Below are 27422 nucleotides of genomic sequence, written 5' to 3'. Positions count from 1 at the left end.
CCAAACATATGTTTAAAAACAATATGTGTCATGTTGCTTTTATAAAATCAACTTGTTGATTCAAATGACGAGTAACTTGTAGAATGTACTAGTTACACTTAACAAAATCTAACTTGTTTTTTGAACCAAAGAGCACGACGTCAGCACGTAGGCGCTATTTTAACCAAAAAACTTGTTGAACTAACATGAAAACTGGTTGTATTTACTCTCAGTGTACAGATTACATTCGTCGTTAGCTACGCATAGTATTTATGTTCTTGTTTCATTTTCCTTATGGTGCGTAAACATAAGTCGAACGCGTGCACGCGTGGCGCAGAAACTTTTTCTGCCCAAAAAACTTTTTGCTGACTAGCACATCGGGGAAAACACTCGCAATCATAAATGGGTTCGTGTCCTCTGGTAAATAAATACATTAACTCAAGTCTTAACTATGTTTGCGAGTTAATAACAAATTTTACGTTTATATACCGTATGTATAATTAATATTTCTTATATTTTCGTGATTATATTTTTGATTTTTATTGTGGCCCCGATATTTCGACGCAGTTGTATAAGTGAGTAGTCATGATATTTTCAACCTAAACGTTTATTTTGTTTTTAACTGTAAGGATTTCCTTTTGTGGTTTTGTTTATGCATACATCCACATCGGTATTTTCACTGTTATTTGTGTAAATTTGCATCTTAATGGATGTTTGTGATTTTATGATATAAAGAGCCACTCAGCAGCTGTACAAAGTCGTCACGAATACCGGAGAAATAGTGTGCGTTTGTTCAAAATAAAAAACAAAGTAGGTTAGTAGACGCTCTACAGAGTGGGGCCTGTAACCAAGGCGAAAAATTGAACTGTAGGCTATTCTCCTTATACTGATCAACATTTGTTCAGTGACTTTTAAAAATTAAGAAGTCTTTAAATTTGTAATTTTTCATACAAAATAAATATAAGCTTCAATGTACGCCATTATTGTTGTCATTGACGTTGTCTGTCACACTTTAGACTTAACAGAATTCACAATACATTACCTCTTAGAAAAAACTTTCAAGGGTGATAAAAATCAAAATACAAGTTATTTTTAAAAGTCGCCGAACAAATGTTGATCAGTATAAGGAGAATAGCCTAGAGTTCAATTCTTCGCCTTTGTTACAGGCCCCACTCTGTATAATGGTTGCTCATTAGCTAGCTGAAACCGTCCTGGTGGAAATGTACAGCTTGTTCATTCTCCGCGTTTTCTTTAGGTACTAAAACAACGTAATAAAAAAAGAGCAAGAAAATCTGAACCGTATTTGCGTAACATGCTCCTATTGCATAATACATATACCTACTTACTTGCTAAGAGTGGCATTGAGACTTGAACCGTTTCATGTGCACTGCTTACCTCTACGCTCACAGGCGAGACTTTACGTATTTCTGTATAATGTTTTAGACACTACGACGTACGAAAGTGATTTTGAAATTATTATTAAAGTCAAAACATTCACATCATGTTACAATCGGCCGCCGACATATAAATGTATTATATGGAGTAACGTCTGAGTTACTGTTTTATTGATCAGATCGCTCGCATGATATCAATAATTTAAACCCAAGTGACAAGGCCACGTATTAGGTACAATTTCTGGCTTTTATGTATAAGCGATTCACTGTGATATATTGTGACGTTTACGTAAAATGGTGGCATGAACAAGTATTACTTATTACTAGTTATAACTACCGAACTGAATGTATGTACGAATGAAAGCAGTACAACTGATCTATTTTATATATCTAAAATAAGTCAGTTACCTTACCATGCAAGGCAAAAATATAACAAGATTCATATTAATCATATTAATCAAGAGTGAACAGGCATCTTCTGGGCGAGCTCACTTCATCGTAGGCCACGTCTTTGCCTTTGGCTAGTCTGTGGTCAAGAGTAAGCCCATTTATAATAAAAAAAAAAATAATTAAAAAAAAACAATAAATACTTTTTCATTTCATATTGATAAGTAAGATGAGGTTCCATCCATCTACCAAATATTACACCATTCATTTAAGAAGTGTCTACATTGTATTATATATGCACTCTTAATATTTAAGCTTCATCACAATCAATCTTCAATTCGCTCTTGCTCCCAATGGCTTTGGTCAATAAATGGAAAATCAGCCTAATGCTTTTGATATTTAAAGTTAGCACTGTTAGCAGAATCTAAAGGAAATATATGTAAGGTACCATGCGTAAGGTGCCTACAGTTTAACATATTTTTAGTTATATTATTTATAATATATGTTGAAACATGAAACTACACGATTTAGAAACTTAAATTATGAGGGATTTAAAAATATTTCAAGTCTTTATTATATCAGTAGATTGCTCCACCCGTTCTGAATGGATCTCGTTTACAAAGGACGGGTAATCTAATAGAAGGCCCAAACGGCAAATATAGAAGAAAAACAGTCGTCCCAAAAACACCTCTCTTGTTAGATTATGGAAAGTGGTGGGTTGAGGATTACAATGCCATTAAGATCGAACTGGATGTAGGTTACGCCGCTTTAGATTCTTACAGACATTTTGCTTATAAACTTAAACAGTACCCATGGAAACAGGCCATGCTGAATAAAGATTGTTAACCAAGGGTAGAAAAGCACTGCACACATTTTGCGTTATATTTTTTTTTATTATCAGATCGGTTACAATTTACAAGTGGTAGTCAATGTCTAATATGACAAGTTGGAAAGAGACTTCCGCCGTAATTTCTAACTATCAGTTTTGAGAAATGGGCCTCAGATATATATTTTAGGCACACCGAAATCTGTGTATGACGCAGTAGCAGCAGAAAGAAGTGTGACTCAACTTTCACGGAGTGTATAAAAGGTTTTGGAATCGGTTAATAACTTTTTTTGCAAAAATTTCATTTTTGGCATAAGCTTTCATCGCCGACTGTACCCTTCTTTCAACAGTCATCTAAGTAATGCTCTCCGAGACGTTTCTAAAAAACCCTTACTCGATGGGGATGTTACGTTTCATAACAGAGTTCATATGACCATCCTCCATTATCAGTTCCACGATACCATAATATTGCATTGTCACGTGATTTACAGTGAAGACCGGTCTGTTTCAGCTAATACTGGCTAACTATTATATTGTAACATTAATTTTGATTACATTGAGGCACTCTGTTCGGTCCTTGTTTGTTTATTTTCTTTCTGACTCTTGGAGACCATATACATCTCCAAGGAAAAAAGTAGATTAAGTACCCATATCTAATTTTTAACCGTCGCCTCATATCTCTCAAGAAGGACGGTTATCAAGTCGTCTGTATGTGTGTGCTGTGTTTTTTTATTTATTTTTTATTTTTTATGTTTGTTCCTCGATATCTCCGTCGTTACTGGACCGATTTTGAAAATTTTTTTTTATTGAATGTATATGCATTCAGATTGGTCCCATTTTTCTCAGAACCCAGTTCTGATGATGGAATCCTGGAGAAATCGAGGGAACTCCTCGAATCTGAAAGGCATACATATGGTGATTTTTGTGTTTTTAAAGGAACAGCATGCATTTAGGTACGGAACAGTGACATTTGGTGCAGTGGAACTGCTGATGATGGCCAGAATGGAACTCTTCAAATCTTAACGGAACGCTTATACTGACTTTGGTATTTTTATAAGAACAGCATGCACTTTCGTCCAGAACAGTGACATTTGGTGCAGTGGAATTGCTGATGATGGTCAGAACCGAACTCCTCAAACCTGAACGGCACGCTTATAGTGACTTTGGTATTTTTATAAGAACAGCATGCACTTTCGTCCAGAACAGTGACATTTGGTGCAGTGGAACTGCTGATGATGGCCAGAACCAAACTCCTCAAATCTGAACGGCACGCTTATAGTGACTTTGCCATTTTTATAAGAACAGCATGCGCTTACGTCTAGAACAGTGGCATTTGGTACAGTGGAACTGCTGATGATGGTCAGAACCGAACTCCTCAAATCTGAACGGCAAGCTTATAGTGACTTTGGTATTTTTATAAGAACAGCATGCATTTACGTCCAGAACAGTGACATTTGGTGCAGTGGAACTGCTGATGATAGTCAGAACCGAACTCCTCAAATCTGAACGGCACACTCATAGTGACTTTGGTATTTTTGTAAGAAAAGCATGCATTTAAGTTCAGAACAGTGACATTTATTTAGTTATGTTTGTTAAGCATATTGAGTTTTCAAGTTAAAGTTTGTCATGCTTCGATTTCTTATAATATAATCGGATTCATGAGGAATTGGGGAAACTCCTCAAACCTTAACGTTATACGTATATTCATTTGTGTTGCCATCTAATAATTAAAGCATTAAAAGCAGTTTTAAAAAATACTTACACATTTCTACATAATCCAACATTCGCAAGTAGCTTTCACCAGAACCCGAAAGACGGTTTTTTTTTCTTAAAATTTATTTATTTCTTTAGTTGAGACATCAAGAGTCTTTTACAACTCTAAAGTTATTTTAGTTATCTTTTATTTGTATCAGTTCGTTTTTTTTTCTTCATCATGTATAATTTAACATCTCTTATTAATCATAATAGGTTTGTACTTTGTATAATTTATTGAAATTAATTTCCATAGAGTAGGTACCAAGTCTGTTAATATTTCTTTTTGTGATGAATACTTTTGCTGATTAAATTGTATCTCGTTTTTTAATGCATGTTAATTATAAGATGTAGTGTTTTGAAAAGAAGTGGCCCGCCGAGTGTCTTGCCGGTCCCATAGTAGATACCCCCCTCCAACTGAGGGGGGACTGAAATCTTCTCGAGGCTGAGGCGTAGGGTTAGAGCCGGCGTAGCTTTATTTGACGTTCATAAGCGCATTGTAATATGCCTACTTGGAAAATAAATATTTCATTTCATTTCATTACATACCTATGTGTGCAAAATTTCACCTCAATCGGAAACCGGGAAGTGGGTCAAATTTAGCTTCTACGTTTTGACGCACACTAACATACTAACAAGGCAAGTTGAATAAAACCTTGTAAAAATAAGCCAACCGTTGGGAATTGAATTCTAATGACTCTTCACATCGACCCACATCAATCGTTTAGCTGTGACAGCGTTTGTTTAGGTACTACATGCCAAACTCAATTCTATCTGAAAATTGTCCAAAGTAAAAAACTGTTTTACAGTTGCTCTCAATTGGAATCAAAATATTTTAAATATAAAACGAATCCACGTGAACGCAGTCGCAGCAACAGCCTAGTACTTACTTTATAAATACAAGAGCTTATTGATTGAAATAATACCCTATACAAGTAATGAATATACACATAGGTATTAAACTCGAATCGCATGATTGGGTGTAAAGGTGCTTTGTAATACAAATTTCATTAAATCTCTGCCAGTGATAAATATCATCTACTTTACTTTACAATATTGCTTCTGCTGAGAAAAGACGCGCTGTAGTAAAACCGCACAAAACTTGCACGTTCCTAGATGCTACATTCTTTGCAAAACCAGCCTTACGTTTTGAAAACACAGTTCATTATCCGTTCAGGTCATGGCGACGGTTATTAAATATACGTTGCTAAGATTATAAACAGCAACAGGCTGAGTAATACATGTTACGTGGCCTAGATGTTTCGCTACATGTCATCAAGCTTTACGAGTATATCTCATTTGTGTTTTCTCCTTTTGTGCGAGTATCAGGGATTTTTGTATCAAGTAAAATTTGTTTGGCGACAGCGAAAAAATGAGACAAAATTTTTCCTCGTTTCTGAATTATAATTTTTTGAAGATTTTGAATTTGGTTTTATTTACATAAATATTAAAAAATTCTTACACAGATGGTACCGAGCCCAAAGTAGTCTTGTATTGTAACCACTCAGACAAAAGTACTTATCCCTTCAGGTGGCGGAGCTACAAGTTGCATAGGGGATAAGTGGCACGGTCGTTTTATAAAACATTCCGTTAAGTGGCAGGCGCCGGGAGCCGAACTCTGGGAAAAACAAGCCGATAAGTGGCAGGGACCGGCTCCCGGACCCCGTGCGACGATATACCTAAATATATAAATAAAACCGTCTAAAACTGTATCTAGCTTCCTCACACTTGCACGAACCATTCGTCACTAAACAAGGACGGCATTCAGTAAAGGTCCAACACCCTCAACTTCAAAACAGCTTGAAATATGACCCAATTTGATTGGACCAACCGCCTGCCATATTTGAGACACGTGTTTAAAAACCGTCTTTTTTGCAAAAATTGTACTGTAATATGTTAAAAAAAGGGATATAAGTGTAAATAAATGTATATTTAAGTCCCTGAATTACTTTTTTATACAATTTACTGTTTGTTTTCCTAAATAAAGTTACTTTAATACATGGAAGTGGAAAACGTAGCCACCTGATATTTGATCGAGTCTAGCAAAATTCACATAAATGGAATGTATTTTTTTGCTATGGAATGATTTTAGCCGTTTCATAATGAATCCAGTGATATATGGTTTATGCACAACATCCCTACACTTTTTGAGAAATTATAATTTTTGTAACACAAGTGACATTCGCGATGACCACCTGTGAGGGCCCCGCCACTCAAGGGTAAATTTTTTCTGTCATTTTATCGGTATCCTTGCCACTCAACAGCTTTTTATTTCAAGTCCGGCTCCCGGTTACCTGCCACTTTACGTGCGGTCGGCTCCCGGATTTCGCCACCTGAAGGGTTAAATAAAATATAAATGCCTTTGCGGGAATTCGAACGAAGGACCTACGGATTAGCAGGCCACTAGTTCCGTCTTTAAATTAGCGTTTATAAAATTAGTACTTCATCTCGTATGCATTTGTAAAATACCTATGCTTTTTATAAATTATTGAGTTGATGTTCTCGAGGTAACTTAGAGCACGAGATACTCGTGCGTTCAATGAACGTGTGTAATGAAGTTTCGTTAAAACGTAGAGCCATGTTTTATGAATGTCAGAGAAGTTTGAGGCAAGTTCGTGACGTCTCTCGGGGACTACACAATCATCCAAGTATCTAGTTAAGTATAAATAATTTGGTACATACTCTGGCTACGTTGTTAATTAAGGTACAGCGGGGCAAATCTCGACTAAGGGAAAATTGTAACAAATCCATTTTTTCCATTATTACACTATGATGTTAAGTTCTACTATACATGTATCCACTGCACACGCCTACCATATATAACCGGTAGACACTCTATTTAACAATGCAAACATTGTAAAACATGGAAAAATGGACCAGTTACATTTGAGATTTGCTCCCCCCAGTCGAGATTTGCCCCGCTGTACCTTACAGACAAGTAAAATTTAGTTTTTCATGTACGCAATATGGTTTGTCTTTATGATAGGGGTTCGGGACATCGCGGTTTACTAAGTTGAAATATTTACATTTCAAATCGTTGTTTAGAAAAGTTCTTAGCCTATTACAAATAAAGATGTTACAACTAGGGAAGATATCAAATTATTTTATTATTATTTTTTGATTTGTTCTTTTTCAAATAGTCACACTACTATATATATATTATAAAAGAAAAAACAACAAGGCCCAGAGGTGGCCGAGCTGGTAATCGAATCCGTCTTCAGCTAACGCGGTCGATTTTTCTTTCATGATGTCTATTTCAATTTATAATTTAAAGATGTCATTAAAACATGAACAATATGTTATCTGTATTAAACCTTATTTTATAAAAAAAAATTCAGACGTCTTTAGATTGAAAATCAATGAAAATCGACACATTCAACACCTGTAGATAACTGTAAAATATATACAATTCTAGTAAACCGTGATAAACTGAAGCACGAATGATTTTGATATCAAAACTGGTAGGCACTATCTCTTTTATTAAGTATAGCGTGTAGGTTTAGTATAAAATAATATTCCAACAAATAATAAAATAACTGAAGCAAACAAAACCTATTCACATTCGTCTCAAGAATTATAAACGACTCCAGGTGCGAGAAATGAATTCATGATACCAAATCCTTTGTCTGACGGTGAATGAAACAGATTCGCTGAAACGCAAGTTATAACATTTTAGCAGCACGCTGCGGGGTGTTGTCTTTAAATATTCAGCTACGCTGCGCGCCTTACAGTAGAGTAGGAAAAACAGACTGTATTTTAAAGTTATACAGGTTAAATTTATATACGCTCTTAGAAGCTCACTGAAAGTTTGATTACATTAATTTCGTATTCTATAAAACAAAGATTTGATTAAAATTTGAGTAAACTACTTCTATGATAGTAACTAATTGCAAAATGTTTTTATTACAAGAGTTGAGTTTCATAGGTAATCTTGAGTCCCGCAGATTTTAAGGTGTATAATACCAACCACATGAGAATGTTTTATGCACGTATAGGTAAATGAGCGTAAGTAATATCGTAATTCAAATAAATGTTTTCAATTGACATGTCTGACTTATAACAAAAAAAAAATACGATGAACCAAACCTCTCTTGTGGTAAAGTCTCGAAGATGTTGGCTGTCTGCTGCGTTGCCCCGCTAAACTGGCAAACTAATGCGTTGAGCGAGGTAACTGCTATCTCTACGGTCCCCAGTCTCTATCACTGACTACCTACTTAAGCAAGTAAAATATTACGATGTTCCTAATTTTCACGCGTCGTCTCGCCGGTGATTACCCTACCGTTAACCCATGAAGCGTAGCCCGAGTTGCAGTTACAGAGGTAGTTAGCTATGTAATTGGAGAGTCGGAGCTCCCAAAGGTATGTACCATAAGTAAGGGTATATTGAGATCATTATACCCACATGTGTGGTGACGGGTTGAGAATTTCACCACCCCCTTCTTCCCGTGGGTGTCGTAGAAGGCGACTATGGGATATAGGTTAAATTGTGGCGTAGGCGAGAGGCTGGCAACCTGTCACTACAATGCCACAGTTGCGTTTTCTTTCAACCCCTTATTTGCCAAGAGCGGCACTGAAGCTTTAGTAGTTTCATGTGCTCTGCCTACCCCTTTATGGGATACAGGCGTGATTGTATGTATCTGTATGTGTATACCCACATTTCACCCTCATCAGCTAAGTTATTTATTTCAACTACACATAAAAGGAGCTAATAGTAAATTCTCAATGTTATTAAATATTATTTTTAATTACTTGTGGGTTTGAGTTGTGCTTTTGTTACCTTCATAAAATTTAATTCTAAAGTTATCATAAAATACGACACAACTTTAAAGTTTCCAAAACCATAAAAGCAATCTCTTTCTAATATTGAATAAAAATATTTTATTTCTCCAAAACAAGTTGCATAAGCAAAAAAGTTTTTTGATGGAGTCACTGTCGGGATTACTGTAGAGAGTCTGCTGCTCACTATCTTCGGTGCTTAAGGTAGGTAGTCTTGTTGGCATGTTCAAAATAAAACTAATTTTCGTAAGACGTCGCGTCGCCTTAGTGCGCATTTACCAAGTGTAAATAAATAAATGAAACCATCATGATTAGCCACTGCTGTGTCGAACCACGAACAGTTCGGTCACGTTGCTCGCAATGTTCACCGAACGGGCAAACAAACGACGTAGAAGGCTAGAGGGCAAGTGGCAGTTGGCGTACCATGTGATCAATATTTGGTAAATCCGTAGACCTATTCAGTTTGAATTTGTTCTCATTTTTGAAGCATCCGGTCAAAATGGTTCTGTCTCTACATGTAGAATCTCAAATGAGTAGGTAAGGGCTGTTAAAAATAAGCGGTTTTGTTACCAAATGTGAATTTACATTACACGGATGACGCCGTTTTGATTAGGCACTGCTGTTACGACGCACGAACAGTTCGGTCACGTTGCTCGCAATGTTGACCGAACGGGCAAACACACTCGTATTATTGTGTTTGGTCCACGGGGAGTGAGCTCGAGGCGTAGAGGGCAAATGGTACAATACGCGGCAATCGGCGTACGGCACGATGTGATCAACATTTGATAAATCCGTGGACCCATTAATTTTATATGACTGTCCACATTTGTAAAGCCTTTGGTAAAAAAATGTTATTTACCAAGTACCTACTAGTCTTACTACCTACTCGTACAGTCAACAACACATCTGTGTATACATTAATAAAAATATGTATACACACCTTTATGTACAGGTAATAAAGTTCTGTATACATATTTTTGACACTTTGTCTGTATACACAGCTGTGTTGTTGACTGTACCCAAAAACAATTTCAATTGTGTAATCGACAGTTAATAAGATATTTGTTTCTAAAACAATGACAATAACTACGACAATGACCATGAGATTTCCATTATAAGATGATGATATTATTTCTTATCAGTCTGTATATTTTTAAATAAGAACCCTTTCTTGCAATGTTTTCAAAAGTCCTCCAATTAAGATCTCCTGTAACATTTACGAGAAATTGAATTTCTCAAATATTTTCAATTTCTCCCTAATTTCATTTGTCTGATATCGCTTACCTTTTACCCCACAGCGTTGCGTGACATAACGAGTATGTTTATACTTGTACTCGTACTGCGCCGTACGGACTCGTAAATATGCATATTGTGACATGGGCTCAAGTTTACAGCTCGTATATATGAAATGCTACTTTGTATCAGAGAAAAAATATGGTTCAAACATATTTTATGTTAATACCTCACTGTCTGTGTCTTCAAATATTTAGAAGAGGTAATTGATGATATATTTAAAATATAACGAAAGTATAAATCTCCTAGGCATGTATTTTTTATTTGAGATAACTACTTCTAAATATGAATAACGAAGAGTTGGGTACTGATTGATAAAAAAAAATCCAAAGTCAATTTTGAAAATTTACGTTATAAAATGAGTAAGTTTTCATCACACTTTAAATGTGCTATTGCACGCAGGCGGAGCGTGAGTTATAGAAAAATCGTTCTCCCGAGGGAATAATGAAATTTCTTGTACCGTACTTAACTTTTTTACATCTATTTACATATTTTTTACATTGCGAGTGTGATGAACTGATTAAAAACATTGTGTGTAACTCGGGGAGTATGAATATTACAAACTCGAGTTTTAAATCGCTCCGGCAAGCCGTCGCGATTTAACTTACTCTCGTTAGTGATATTCAACTTCCTCCCCTTGTAGTACAATGTACTATTAAGTAGGTATAGGCACATTCACAGCCTAGACAGTTGCTGGTTAAATGTTTTGTACTCAAAAAACAATATAAACTAGTAACAACGTGTCATGTTCATTTGGTAGGTCCTTTTGTAATATCTTGAATCTGAAATTCGGACAAATGGAGTGTTATCATCCGGCCATACTAATACAGAATTGCAGAAAACGAACGGTTAACAAATCTTACATATAATCTTAGTTTTATTTCGTTTTGTGTAAACGATTTTCATCTTAAGAACATGGTTCAATATCATAATACCTAGTAGGATTCGATTAATACCAAAGAAAATAAATACAAGCCTGAGACACGAGTAAAGGTATTGTTAGCTCAAAATAAATACCGTTATTGTAATATAAAATAGAATACCTTTCAATCTCAGCTACAACGTCTAAGTATATACAGTCTATAGTATTATGATCGCAAGTATTCGATAATCGTGTTGCCGAACAATTTCTCATATTTACATTCAGAAGTATTTGGAGACCGCCATATTACATCTTAATATCTGGGCGACCGAGCTTCGCTCGGTTCTATTTTAATATGTCACGTCTTTAGATAAAAAAAACTCTTATAAATACAAAAACAAAAAAAAACGACAAAAAACAAAAATTTAATTTCTGGCCGGGATTTGAAACCCTGACACCTACGATCTATCTGCGTACATTAGACCGACCTCGTACGACTGAGCTAAGCGGAAAATTAACGACCATATTTTACGTTTACTACCGCGAAAGAAAAACTCATGAAAACTCGAAAATTCGCGTTTTCCGGGATCTAAGGCTACGCTAGATCGATTTTTCACCCCCGAAAACCCCCACATAACAAATTTCGGCGAAATCGTTAGATTGGTTTCCGAGATCGTCGGTATATATAAATAAATAAATATACAAGAATTGCTCGTTTAAAAGTATAAGATTTATCTGGTTTAGCTTGAATCCCCAAGACGTCTGCTTAAATTGAATGATATTTGAATAATTTATCATTCCGATTACCTGGCACTGGAGCTTTTGTCTGAAATACGTCTTATTCTGAATTTCTAGTTATTATTTTGACGAATTGCTTTTGTGACCTATAAGGAGAGTTTGAAACTAAACTTAAACTTGGTGCGATAATAAATTACCTACAAGAAAATTTTGTACACTTTAAGGAACTACCTTTTTAATCTGGCAAGGCCGTAAATGTGTTATTACTTCGTTAGGATATACTTGATATGACGACCGGTCTGGCGCAGTCGGTAGTGACCCTGCCTGCTACGCCGCGGTCCCGGGTTCGAATCCCGGTAAGGGCATTTATTTGTGTGATGAGCACAGATATTTGTTCCTGAGTCATGGATGTTTTCTATGTATATAAGTATTTATATATTATATATATCGTTCTCTGAGTACCTGCAACACAAGCCTTCTTGAGCTTACCGTGGGACTCAGTCAATCTGTGTAAGAATGTCCTATAATATTTATTTATTTATATTTATATTGTACATGGCGGAATGCTTATAGTGACCCTGCGACACCCAAGGTGGAGACGGGATCCGTTGGCGGTTTTAGACGGTAGTCTTCCTGGTTAGTCCGTCATCGCCCCTGGTCCCCCGGACCGGATGGCATGCGTAAATGCATTTCCCCAACGTTAAAAAAAAGGATTTACTTGAAATAGTGAAATAGTTAAATTTGTGGCAGTAATTTGCCAGCATGCACGCCTGTATTCCCAAAGAGGGCAGGTAGAGCACATGAAACTGCTTAAGTTTTAGTACCATTCTTGGTAATTAAGGGGATCAAAGAAAATGGAATTGTGATATTGTAAGTCTCAATAGTTAGTTATATCTACCTAGACATCAGCAGTGTGTAGAATGCAATGGACAAATAAACCTCCCTTGTGCGGATAAAGAGGAATATTAATTATAAAAAGGTATATCCATACTAATATTATAAATGGGAAAGTGTGTGTGTCTGTTTATTTGTCCGTCTTTCACGGCAAAACGAATCGACGAATTGACGTGATTTTTGAAGTGGAGATAGTTGAAGGGATGGAGAGTGGCATAGGCTACTTTTAGTCTCTTTATAACGCGAGCGAAGCCGCGGGAAAAAGCTAGTTCTACATAAATGTATAAAGTCATATGTTACTTTAGTAATAATAAAAAATATTCAAGTTAGGTAACTCTTACGCATGCTACCTTATAAAACATAAAAACCGGCCAAGAGCGTGTCGGGCCACGCTCAGTGTAGGGTTCCGTAGTTTTCCGTATTTTTCTCAAAAACTACTGAACCTATCAAGTTCAAAATAATTTTCCTAGAAAGTATTTATAAAGTTCTACTTTTGTGATTTTTTTCATATTTTTTAAACATATGGTTCAAAAGTTAGAGGGGGGGGACGCACTTTTTTTTTCCTTTAGGAGCGATTATTTCCGAAAATATTAATATTATCAAAAAACGATCTCAGGTAAACCCTTATTCATTTTTTAATACCTATCCAACAATATATCACACGTTGGGGTTGGAATGAAAAAAAATATCAGCCCCCACTTTACATGTGGGGGGGGGGGGTACCCTAATAAATTTTTTTTTTTCATTTTTTATTTTTCAACTTGTTGGCGTGATTATAGAATAGAATAGAATAGAATTCATTGATTGATGTACATATTGGTACCAAATTTCAGCTTTCTAGTGCTAACGGTTACTGAGATTATCCGCGGACGGACGGACGGACAGACAGACATGGCGAAACTATAAGGGTTCCTAGTTGACTACGGAACCCTAAAAAAGGGTCATATTATTTGACCTAACTCGTAAAATAAAACATTAACTCGTAAAATAAACGCCACGAGAGCATAACAATTATTATTCTTTTACGACTCCCTCATTTGAATTGTCTCGCATTGTAACGCAAAAGTTACAATAAGTGTGAAATGTTAATTAGGGATTTACCTACACATATTATAATATTTACTATGTTTTAGTATTAAAATGTAGAGGTATGTATGTAGGTAGTCTTTTATTTTTAAAACCGGTCAAACTGGCTTTGCGATGGATGTTTAGGTATATGGGCACTTTAGTCATAAGTAATTGAATATTAGTCGTATCTGAGGCACACGTACATATTTATGGTTTCATTGAAAACAACTTCTTAGCCCCAAATTAAGCCATAGAGTACAATATCTAGCAAGTCAATTGGGCATTTTCAAAAATTGGGACCCAAAATTAGTGAAAGTTGTTAACAAAAATTAACTCGATGTCAGTTTTGTGACAACAATTAAGAATAAAATTCGTCTAAAAACCAACTTTTTTCATGCTTTAAATGTAGATTATTGCTCATAGTTTATGTAATTAACAGAAAAGCCATATGTTTTTCGTTAGTCGAGTCGAGTTAATTTTTGTTAACAACTTTCACTAATTTTGGGTCCCAATTTTTGAAAATGCCCAATTGACTTGCTAGATATGGATGCTAATGTTGATGGTTTGATTAACAAATAATGTTTTGATTCCTACATACCTAATAACATAACCATGACAGGGTGCGTAGCCGAATGGCATTTCTCCGACGCCAAACGAAAACGAAACGCCGCGCCAGTTCGTCGAGCTCTGTCGCACCAATACGCACGAGCGATAGAGATAGATATCTACTAGATTCAAGATTCAAGATTCAAGATTCAATGGTTTATTCATGGTAAACACATAATTATCTACATAAGTATTATATACAATTCTACAATTAATATTAAAAAATGTATGACGGGTTTACCACGAAATGGTCCCGCCTCAGCATAGATGCTGACCCAGGGGTCAGCGCTGATCTTCCGGCGAGACCACTTTGTGGGCCACGAACGCAGCTGTACGGCCTGCCCCTCCGAAACATCTGAACGCGGCCACAATTGCGAGGCGGTATTCAGCGCCATCTAGACTGCGGGTAGGTATACATTTTTACATAAAAAATAATAAAAATGGCCGGTCAGGTCGTACAGCGTGCCAATGAGTTCGAGTACATTATAATCTTAAATAACAAGTAATCAAGTGCGAAGTACATAATTAGACGTGTGTTGAATTACATTCAAGTGAGTTTTTCCAACTAGTTATGAAATAGGCTTGGATTTACGTTGTACACATGAACATATAACGAAAAACAGCTACGAGTACATGAAAACTATTAAACATGCAGAGGTGGATGCCACGACACGGAAAAGGAAGAGAAACACAATAAAACTTAAAAGTGAAATACAGTAAATAACATTTAGTAATAAAGAAGAGAGAACATTAAAACGGGTAACTATATTATTATTACTTGCTTATCATTAGTAAACATGTCTAGCATAGCCTACATTAAATATAACAAGACAATTAAATAAATAAACAAATTAACAAAAACTTGTGTCATACGTTAAAGCTTCCTGTTGCCGCTGGTGTTGAAGTGTGAGTGATTTGAGTTTAATTTTGAAACTTAATAAACTTTGCAGGTTCCTGAGAGGTGGTGGAATATTGTTCCAGCACTTGGTTGCCATGTACCGGAAGCTCCCACGAAAGGCTGCTGAAGAATATCGAGGTGTCACCAACTGTACACTACAATTACGCGCCCCAAGAGAGCTGCGGGTGGACTTCCACGACAACTTCTCGAATAGATAGGATGGAGATTTGTGCTTTATAACCCCAAAAAGAAGACATGCCAGGTGTAACTTACGTCGATGCAGCATTTTAAGAAGACTATGCTGGTTCAAAAATGGTGTGACATGGCCTCTAGGTGGAATATTAAAACAGAAACGGGCACAGGCATTCTGTACGCGCTGAATAAGACGCCTTGTCCTTGCTAGGAGTCGTGGACCATACACTATATCCATATAATTTAATTTTGACAAAACAAGTGCCTCAATTAACTGAATACGTAGGGTTTCATTCAGAAATGGTCGTATGTTATATAGTACCCTGAGCCTATAAAAACAGTTACTAACACATTCAGCAACATGTTTCTCAAACCTAAGTTTGCAGTCCATAATTAAGCCTAGATTACGTGCTTCAAAAACTCTTTCAATAGGCTCACCCAATAACAATACATCTCTAACGGGCCTGATGATTCGCAACTGATTTTCGGTGCCAAAGATAAGATATTTGGATTTAGATGGATTTAGCATTAAACTATTGTCGCAAGCCCAGGACGCTATATTTGCTAAGTCAATGTTAAGTTTTTCAATTGCATCGTCAATATCAGTGGGTTTGCAAGATATGTATATTTGAATGTCATCCGCATAAATATGATACTTGCAGTGTGTGATGCGGTTTCCGACGTCCGCTGTATACAGAATGAATAGTATTGGTCCGAGTATCGATCCCTGCGGAACACCTCTTTGGAGGGCCGTTTTACCTGAGAGTTTAGGGGTTCCATCACTGGAACACAGCTTTACATATTGGTACCTTTCATTCAGGTAGCTGTGAAACCAACGCACTGCACTGTTGTCGAACCCATAGTAACTCAACTTTGAAAGTAGAAGATTTATATCGATGCAGTCAAATGCTCGAGAAAAATCAAGTAAAACGAGAAGCGTGCACATGCCCTTGTCTTGTGAGCCCAGTATATTATCCGTCACGTCCAGCAGGGCCGTCACTGTACTGCGGCCCTTTCTGAATCCCGATTGTACATCTGGTAAGATAGCGTTTTTCTCAATATAAGCGTTCAACTGCGTACAAACTATTTTTTCTATTAATTTCGATATGCAAGGTAATATGCTGATGGGCCTCAGGTCCTTTAATTCAGAAGGATTAGTCTTTTTTGGCAGCGGTCGAACGATAGCTACTTTCCAGATAGTAGGAAAGGTGGAGGTTGAAATGGAGGTATTAATAATATTAGTCAACAGATCCAAAGTATCAGGAATTGTCATCAAAAGCATTTTTAAATTAATTAAATCATGCCCTTCTGCATTTGACTTAAGTGTTGAAACAATTTTTAGTAAAGAATCTGGGGTAATTCGTTCAATGTGAAACACAGACTGGTGGTACCTGTGGAACTCAAAGTATGTTAACTGTGAGATCGTCAACTGTGAAGCAGCAGGTAAATCCAAGAAGTGCTTATTTATGACATCAGGATCGCTGAAATTGGATGGCAACTCTTTAGTATCTTTGGGCAGAATGTTACATTTAAGATTTTTCCAAAGTGCTTTTGGCTCTTTTATTTTATTATTAATATTATAATTAAAGAAAGCAGATTTTTCATTATATCTACTAGCGTTTCGTTTCGTGAGTGTTTCGTGAGCGTTAGCGCCATTCGGCTACGCACCCTGATATGTTACTTAACACTTAAGTATAAAGTTAAATTTGTGGATAGGTTGAGTATTTCACAACAACAAGTCATGTGCTTTAACATGTTTAATTAAGTCTCATTGATATTTTTAAACAATTAGCAAAAGTGAGTTAAGTATCATAACACAGTCTTGAAAAAGTTTAACGTCATCGAACAATTCGCAATAAAAGAAAAGGGCATTATTTCGTCAAATTGAAGTTTGTTTTGAAATTAAGTTACAATAATCACTACTAGTCAACATATTATAGCTGATAAACACAACAATCTAAATAAAAACTATTTTTTTTAAAGAGAAACACAAAAAATAGGAAAAAATCTTTAGACGCCATTTTCTCAAAATGGTTGGCGTGTGGGTTGACACATTGTTGCTTATCAGCATCCACTTATAGAAATACATATACTAAAGTTATAATGAAAACAACAATTAAAACTCCTCACAATTTATATTGACCGAGGTGACCGTGATTACCTTTTGATTTTTATTGAGGTCCCGATATTTTTTTTTTATGGGATAGGAGGCAAACGAGCAGACAGGTCGCCTGATGGTAAGCGATCACCGCCGCCCATGGACACCCGAAACACCAGAGGTGTTGAAGGTGCGTTGCCGGCCTTTAAGATGGGTGTACGCTCTTTTCTTGAAGATTTGAAGGTCGCATCGGTCCGGAAATACCGCATATTTCGAGTATTTCGATGCAGTTGCATGCATTAGAGTCAGTGATCACGGGAAACGGGTTTCCCGTATCATACATACCTCAATAAAAATCAAAAAGGTAATCACGGTCTATATATTCCGGTCAATATAAGTCTAATGAAACTATTTAACCGTGAACATTTAAAACTCCTCACATAGAAACAACTTAAAACCTGCGCATATTACGTGTTATATTAGATATTGAAATTTCTTATAAATTAAGTATCTGACGCTTCATGTCGCGCCTGGTATAAAATATTTCATTTTAAATACCTACTCGTACATGTAAGTTTCCTATTGTACGTTTGCCACTTTCAAGATTTGAACCCAAATCCACCAGCTTCTAAGGCCCACTTGCACCAACGACTTAACTCAGGGCAAAGACATATAATAACTCCGTATAGACAGATAAAGTCTAAGAAAAAAACGTACCTCAGTACCATACAGAAAAAGGTACGGTGGCCTAGATGGCATTACACCTTTGGGGTACTCTCAGCTGGATGGCGCTAATATTAATATTTGACATTTTAACACATATCAAGCTAAGAATATGGGCCAAATTGTCAAAACTGAGGTTCAAAAGTTCTCAGCCTGTGTCAAGAGATGGCAGTCTATGCACTGTGATTACACATTTTACTTCGACAGTAACTCTCTATAATACTCGATCCTCTTTGCTCAGGGTTAGATTTGTCTGTCATCTGTCAAATTCCATATAAAATGGTGGGTTAACCCTCGGGTTTACCCTCCATTTTCGTTGGTGCAAGTGGCTCTGTGTTTTTTTTTATTTGGCCTTAAGTTTGGTCCGGGCAGTGGGCCAAGGGCGACCGGCTTGTCTATGGGGTAGCGATCAATAGTGTCTGGCTCCATAGGACATGCTTGTGCAGAGTATTCCCTCAATTAATACAATTAACTCTATATAAAATGTTTATGATGGAAATATTGTCTTACTTATTCGTTCTTTATCATCGTCCTGCCCACCATATACAGTTTGAGCCCTTGAAATTTAAACCAAATAAATGAATAAATAAGGTAGATTTTCCTTTGTATCACGATTTAGGTAAAATATCAAAAAATAAATAGGTATTTTTTGCCTTTTAATTTATAAATTCCAAAAAATGGAATATGTCCTTTATAAATCACATTGGGCAGGACGAGGTTATGGTGACGTTGTATAAATTGTGTGACAGGGACAGCGCGATGGCATTGACATTACGCTGTGCCTGTCGCACAATGTTATAACATTAACAGTCAGTGTGGGTGCCCTATTAATACCATAATTGTGATTTAACTATCAATAACCAGAGCCAATAAGTAAATCGTCACGATAATATTCACTTTCGTTATAATATAATCCACTATGACGACCTTGAATGGCAGGCAGATGGCGTTACGTTCTTAAATATCTAAGAATAAGAGAACATTTATTGACACACAAATAAAAATTGAACATTTACACAAAAATATTAAACAATAAAATAGACAATTAGCATGTATGTCAAAAGGAACGGGCTCAGCATGTTATGCTGCGCAGCCATTTTGTTACAACGTCCCCTTTTCTGAACCTCATTAACAACTATGCGGTGTAGGTATGTATTTAACACGAACAGTATTGATGCTGAAATTCGTACTTTTACATAATCTAATATCGTATCTTAACCCGAGTAGGTATGCTCCTCAGTAAGTAGCTTCACGCGTGTGTCAGTCATCTTCTGACTGCTTGTTTATAAAATATTGTTAATTATACCTAATCAAGACTTTGCTGTCATTCAAAAAAGTACATTGTTTATTTAAAATATAAAAATAAAATTATCAGAAACATTATTTATTATTATTCTCACCTACTTTCATATTTCCAAAATGTACTCATTTATTTTTCAGGTCCTTAATGGAATATACTTGCGTGATTAATCAACACAATGGAACTTCTATTGTAAAGTTCTTCACAATTTTGTGTATAATTAAAAGTTTGGTGAATAAGTTTTCTGTAGGTACTAGTTAACGTAAATATTTCAAACAAACTTTAGGGTAGATACATAAGCTAAGCCGAGTATGTTTTGAAGGCGGTTGGCCTCTTGATTTAATTAATTAAGCCAGAAATGTAAGTAGGTATGAAGTTGTTAATTACTGTGGGTCTCACTTTACCCAAGTGAGCAACCACGTGCACAAAACAACGCTTCCACACAAAGCAAGATTGTATAATGCAGGATTAGTTCACACAAGAGTCTCAAGACTCGTTCATATTAATACGTAGGTGTCTTAACGCTCGCAAGACGCCAGTAATTCTGCTATACTGTGTACCTAGTACCTACGTACAGATTAACTAACACTTTAGGTAGCACGAGGGAAATATGCTATCAAGACAATACTAGAAAGTAAGTGTGGATATGAATACTAAAGTGGCTCTAACTAATTGTCTAATGTAATGGCTATATATTTGTACAATAATATTGTGCAGTTTGTGCATGCTTCTAACATTTATAAAATGCGGTTACTTTATTTTTATTTGGTTAATTAACGTTTGTGAAATCATGTGACTACTATAATATACGTATAATAGATATACACAATTACACAGTCGACGAAAAGCTTAAGATGTTTTGTCATTATAGTGTCCTTCTCAAACAAACATGTTAGAAAAAGACACAAATATTTTGCAGTGAAAATATGGCCCGTTTAAAAGCCCCTTCACAGTTCACACAAAAAAAAAGTTTTTTTGCCAATGTTTAATGACCTTTTCTTTGTCCAGAACCAAGAACACCTACTGAAATTCATTACTCTTGTTATCTTATTCCGTAACAAAATAAATATAAAGTTCCAGCGTCTAACTTTTACCCGGTTAAAGTTGGTGTTTAGCTAACGGAGCGGAGCCAAAGGGTTAGTTGGAGTTACCTGCTGCGGCTCCTTTGTTGTACTTCATCGCGAACTTATGAAATAAGATAAACTAAATGGACTATTAATTTTATTAGAATAGTTGCTAGCAAACTAATTACAACTTTGTTTTACTCCCTGATTTTCCTGTCAAAGCTAAACATTAGTTATCCAGTCGCCAGAGGAAATAATTTTACTATTTTATAAGACGCGCTTTGACAGCGTGGCAGAAAACTATTTTGAACTTGAGTTTACAAAAGACTGTCTCAACAACCGCTTATAGGTATGCTAGTTACGTTATATTTCTTTTGACTGATTAATGTTACTTATAATACGGATACCTCATTAAAACACAACAGTTTAAATTAAATGTGATTCCAGCAATACATATATTGAAGTAAATTAATTTAGTGTTAGCTTGCGTAAGGAATAAACATTATATTTTTTATAGTTCCCGTCTTCGCAAATTGCAGAATTTCCATTTCAAATTCTGTCCGCGCTACACGATTTCAGCGCCAACGTTTGACTCGACTTGTACAAAATGGGGGCAAGGTTTTAATCATTTTGATGTAGAATATTCGGGTTGTGGTCAGATTTTAGAATTAAATCTGTAAATAGGTAAATAGCTCTTTACTAAAATACAAAAATAGATTTGATTTTAAAGAAATTTACATTACTGCTTTCATAAAATTTGGCATTAATGTAGGTAGGTAGGTTTAAAAACGTCTGAATATTATGAAATTTAATAGTTTAAGAACAAGCTCTTACTGCCCGGACTGACTGCTGAACTACTTACTGATGCTGCTGCATTCATTTAAAAACACAAGCTTTCTTGCGGTTACCGTAGGGCTTAGTAAAGTTCTGATAGAAGTAGCAATTATTTAAAAATAAATTATTTCGCAGAACTATTGTACATTCTTGCTACCTACTGCTCAGCTGCTCTAAGTTCCTATGTAGTGAACAATACATACAACTAAAACAACTTAATGAGGAGGCACACTGACAATTTATCCCGCTAGGCGGCGCTTGTGCAAGTGTCTAGGCATGTCACTGTCATTCATATGCGTGAGAGAGAAAAAACATATCATCTTCTCGCTCTCACGTATGAAATTCTTTATCTGTGCAATGGACTAATAGGGTGGCGCCATCTGTCATAACCTTTGAGTGTGCCCTCTCATTCTATGACCACAGTACTAACTCTTCTGACAAACGTACGCCACATGGTATGTATGTATTTGTGGTGTGTACGTACGCAACACATGTAAGTGGATGAGAAAGATTCATTCTCGTTAATTCTCATCCGTTTACATGTGTGCGTACAAACACGGCACGCAAACATACATACCGCACGGCGTACGTTTGTCAAAAGAGTTACTATTGGTTTTAATGTCTAATACTGCGGTATGGTCGTCATTATTGCATGATATACTGAAAAACACAAAAAAAATTAGCCTGCGTCAATAATAATGTGACATTATTAATCGCTCGCTACAGAGTAATTTTATCAAATAATCATAAAGATCACTGGCCAAAAAAAATCACTGTAAAAATATATCTAACCATTGGCACACAATCGTCGCACGCTATCGATTGGAAGTTGTAAAACATTCATGAACATGTTCCATCGTGCTCTGCGTTCAAAATAGCTGGCGTAATACATAATGTTTACTTTTCCGACCTCTACATATGAAAATATATCACACTTCAGAATGAAACCGACCTAACTCTGAAACAAATCGCTATTGAGTTATGATGGTTTCATTCTAAAGGTTATGTAGGATCGAAGCCACATGAGTTCAAGATAAGCTTAGCTTATATTTCATAAAAATTGCTATTTCGTCGTATTGAGGTTTACAAAGCCTTTGTGATAAAACGATTGTATAAGCATTTGCTAGAACAATAATAGGTTGCTCATGCCACTCCTATGTGTAAAATGTAGTTTGTACGACAAAGGCCAGGTTCATTCGAACCTCATATGACATTTAAACGACGTCTAACTGACATTTCAATCGTATTTTTTCCATGCATTGCCGCGCGCCAGACGCACGAGAGCACAAAATATAGACGTAAGGTCTTAAGCAGGATAAGACGTAAGGTCTTAAGGAAATAACCTTATGTAATCCTCCTATAATGTAAAGCATGTTGAAAGAGGCAGACATAGCTATTCTACTTGATCTTCATTCAGTAACGTGGTACTGGTGGTTACATTTTCCCTCAAACTTTATGAAAATCATATGAATTTTTGGCGAGCTAATGGCTATCAGTCAAGCAAGTTATGACCTGATGACGTCACATATGATGACCATAATAATATGATCTATGAGGTAAATGACATCGTTACGATATCTTACTGACGTCCGTGTCATTTTCAGTTCGAATAGGCCTGTATGAATTTAATTACACGATCGACCGGTTTTCGTGGAACCTACGCCGTAACTGCCGAAACCAATTAGCATTGATTATCTTCATGTAGCTAACTAAAAGCTCTATGCTAATGATTCTACACAAATAACTAAATTTATGCATTGTAAGTTACTCATTTAGTAGATACTCTCCATTAAACCTAATTAATATATGGTGTATTTAAGCGGTAATGCTGATTATCCATATTTTTTACTTTTCAAAATATATTTAACCCCTCGTATGTCGCCTGCCATTTTCGAAAATTGAAAAAAAAAATACCTTGACATTTAAACAATCGATTTAAATTCCCAGACACAGGTTTGTGTTTAAATGCGAGAAAATATGATTAATGATGTACCGATCTGAAATTTGAACTTCGGAAACTTTCCATACTTTGTATGGACAATGGATGGAAACTTTCGATATCATAAATTTGAATTCCCTTTGTTTTTTCGTGAAAGTTTCGTGATTTTTTCAAGATCTCTAAGATTTTTTAGAAAGTTTCCGCTGTAAAGGAGGAGTGTTGATGGAAACAACTTGTTGGTTGAATGTATGATATATTACTGATATATGATCCTTAACCTACGGAATATATAGAGAGATTACGTAAAGGTGTGTGTAACGTACAGTGCATACTACACCGCAACTTGCACATCGTTAAATATGGTAGACTAGCGACCCGCCCCGGCTTCGCACGGGTACTATACCTACATGTAAACCTTCCTCTAGATCACTCTATCTATTAAAAAAAACCGCATCAAAATCCGTTGCGTAATTTTAAAGATTTAAGGATACATATGGACATAGGGACAGAGAAAGCGACTTTGTTTTATACTATGTAGTGATAATTAGGTACTTAATTAGATTTATCACTAAGCAAGAATTTAAAAGAGAACTTAATATCACATTAATATGATATAAAATGAAAAATTCTACCTCCATCTCAAAATGTAACAGAATACAAATCCTACCGCATCGGAAGTTCTGCGGTGTAAAATTTAGTACCGCTATAAAATCGTAGCAGATGCTACGCTAGAAGCGCCGTAGCGCTGTCTACGTCTCGGCGCATTGTGGCCAGAGTTTCATAACCACTTTATGCTTTCTACTTACGACCGATGCAAAAGGGGCACTTTGCTTACAAATATGCTGCCAGATTTTCCTAAGTCACCCATTTTCGTTGCACGAGTGTGTTGCTGCGCTTTACACTCAATTATTCAGCTGGTGTTGTTAAAATTTAGCGAGGTTCTATTTGAAGTTGGAAACTAGTCGGAGTTAAAAGTTAACAACTTTTTTTATGTTTTAGCGACTTGAGATAAAATGTTAAAATCAGGCTACTAAGTACCACCAAGATAATTATAATGCTATGTGTGCCGTTGACAATATCTGGCTTAGAATAGAGTTAAATTAATATCTTTCAAATAACATTTCATACGTGAACATTTTCAACGCGTGTTTCAGAATTGATCCAAAATACCTATAAGATGTTTTTATACAAAAAAAAACATGTCGCAATATCCCACTAATCCAACAACACAATCAATCAAAACCGCCATCAGCGTCGTTCGAAGACAGTTGCGCAGTCCTCAAATGAACAGCCAGTTGACAACGCAATCAGCAGCCTTTGATTGCCTTCAATCAAGGAGCCTGACAGTTAGCTCTAATTTATTTAAGGTCCCGTACAAACATGCCGCAAGAGCAAGAACTAGTTTAAATGTATGGAAAAAATAATATTTACAAAGACCCCTTTTTTCGAAATTGGATTAGGATCGTCTAAAAGCACAGGCCTACTTACTGAACTTAACGAATTCAGTGAATTTGTTTAAGAATTAGCTATATTTATTTATTCAGACAGTTAAGTTTAGGCTCCGTACAAACTGACGGCGACTGAGTTTTTAAGAAGTACTTAGTTGAAATGTAAAGTAGGAACAATAAATATTTTGCAATGACCCCTTATTCGAAATGGTATAAAAATACGATACATTTTTAGTGAATTTCAACAGATTTTTTTTATCGATAGAAAATTGACATTATTTTATATCGTGTTATTTTAAACATATACAGTCATGTTTAATAGTAAAGTGTAATATAACGTTAAGCTACACAAAGCAGGGTTAGAAAACCAAAGTCAAGTAGGTATATCTATAGTCTAGAACTGAACAGTAATAGATATCGATCAATAGCATGTCTGGCTCGGAAATAAAATAGCGGACGAAAAGTTCAGCAGTTCAATAATCATAGGGCTTAGGGTTTGAAAATAGAAATAATTAGTTACCACGACATTTTTGTCCGTCAAATCGTTAGGTCAGCTATACTTAGGTACAGGTCATGTAGAATAAAATAGTATTTCTGTATTTGCGTAATTTATTACTACCTACGTATTATCAATTATGATGTAGTAAAGTAAACGTTACTTTTCGTTTTCGAGTGAATTTCTTTAAGAAAAGGGGGTTACATTCTGGTGGCCTATAAACTATTGTCATATTTTCAATTGTCAGAGCATTATTTACATAACATTGTATGTCATAAAATATTGAAGTCAGAATAATTTTTAAACATACTTGTTTTACGTCATAGCTGTGTTATATAATATTATTTATTGCAATATTTTTTTATCATAGAAAAGAGCATATACCCATCTTAAAGGCTGGCAACGCACTTACAACCCTTCTGGTGTTTCGTGTGTCTATGGGCGGCAGTGATCGCTTACTACACCACACAAAATTAAACTTAACGAAACATTGACATTACGCCACGTTTTCGAAATTAGGTAAATTATAAATTACTTGCTACCCGTTTGCTGCGGACTAATAGTTACCTATTTGGGAAACGTTTCTGTGAAACTACTAACCAGTTCACGTATTGATCAGTGTTAAGTGCGAGTTTATGGATTTGTCACTTGTCATTGTCATTTACGAGGACGCGCCCCACTCCCTTCCTCTTTATAATAATCTGCAAATTCTGCAATATTTGTGCAGTTTGTTAGGTTCTGTAAAAATATACATTGTTTATCTTTAATGTATACATATATAACCACGAGCAATGGTTAACGAACTAAAAACTAAAAATACTAAGTACCTTATCGAGTTTATGTACGATAACTTATTGTAAGCTATTCAGAAATATGAATAGCCGTGAGATGAGTTTTTTCCGTTTTCCTACACGTGGTCAATTTTATTGCTAAACCCGTGTAACTCCTAATCGTATAGTAAACTTGATATAGATAAGGAATAAAGTGCACTATAGCTATATTGAAAGTATTAAATATTAATAGAGATTTAGTTTATGCTCCAAGTGTGCGTTTCGATTCCCGTTGATCCGATTGATCTCGGGAAAAGGAAAAAAAGGTTCGTGTCAAACGCCGCGCCTTGGAGTCCTTGGCAAATAATCTCTTCGAGGATTTTAAGTTGCTAACGCTCGTGTGCCCCGCTAATACAATACGATAGAGAGAAATTCGCGAGTTCGCCACAGATCATGAGTCATGAACCATGATTAGAGTCGAGTGGTTCGGTTAGTTTTACCCTCCTAGTTTAGGTGTATAACCTAACCACAAAATTAAAATTTTGAAAAAACCTTCGACCGGACATAGTGGACCAATTTTCATGAGACATGGCTAAGAACACTCCCGACTAACTCAGCTTTCAAACAAAAAAAAACTAAATCTAAATCGGTTCATCCGTTCGGGAGCTACGATGCCACAGACAGACAGACAGACACGTCAAACTTATAACACCCCGTCGTTTTTGCGTCGGGGGTTAAAAAGCAGACAAGGTAACCATATTTCAGTCAACGGTAGCCTGTATATTTGCCTATCACTATGCTGTCATTTGTTCTCTTAGAATAAATTGATAATGATAAATCAATTCATTGTTCTACGTATTTTAGTCATTTTACGAAAAATAATCATTTTGACCTATCAGGCAACCCGATTGTATGATAAATGATGTTTAATGTGAGACCAGTCTGCCGCGCCTTGCCAAGCGCCCACGCTCGTTACAAACGGCTATAAACGGTACAATAAATAATTATTTGCCGCCAGCAGGCTCAGCCCGTCAACCCTCGTCAGCCGTGGTGATAGAAATTAGCCGCTCTTTGTAGTCTGCGCTA

General features: G+C 36.0%; 1 protein-coding gene across 1 annotated transcript in view; it reads right to left on the bottom strand.

The window, feature by feature from the left end:
* LOC125227947 (IDLSRF-like peptide) overlaps positions 1-27422 on the bottom strand; it is a 98461-nt gene that overhangs the window by 56803 nt on the left and 14236 nt on the right. The window lies entirely within an intron of this gene.

This window comes from Leguminivora glycinivorella, chromosome 1, assembly GCF_023078275.1.
Source record: "Leguminivora glycinivorella isolate SPB_JAAS2020 chromosome 1, LegGlyc_1.1, whole genome shotgun sequence".
Classification (NCBI taxonomy): Eukaryota; Metazoa; Arthropoda; class Insecta; order Lepidoptera; family Tortricidae; genus Leguminivora; species Leguminivora glycinivorella.
Note: the sequence above shows the minus strand (reverse complement) of the source record. Positions and strands in the feature narration are given on the sequence as shown.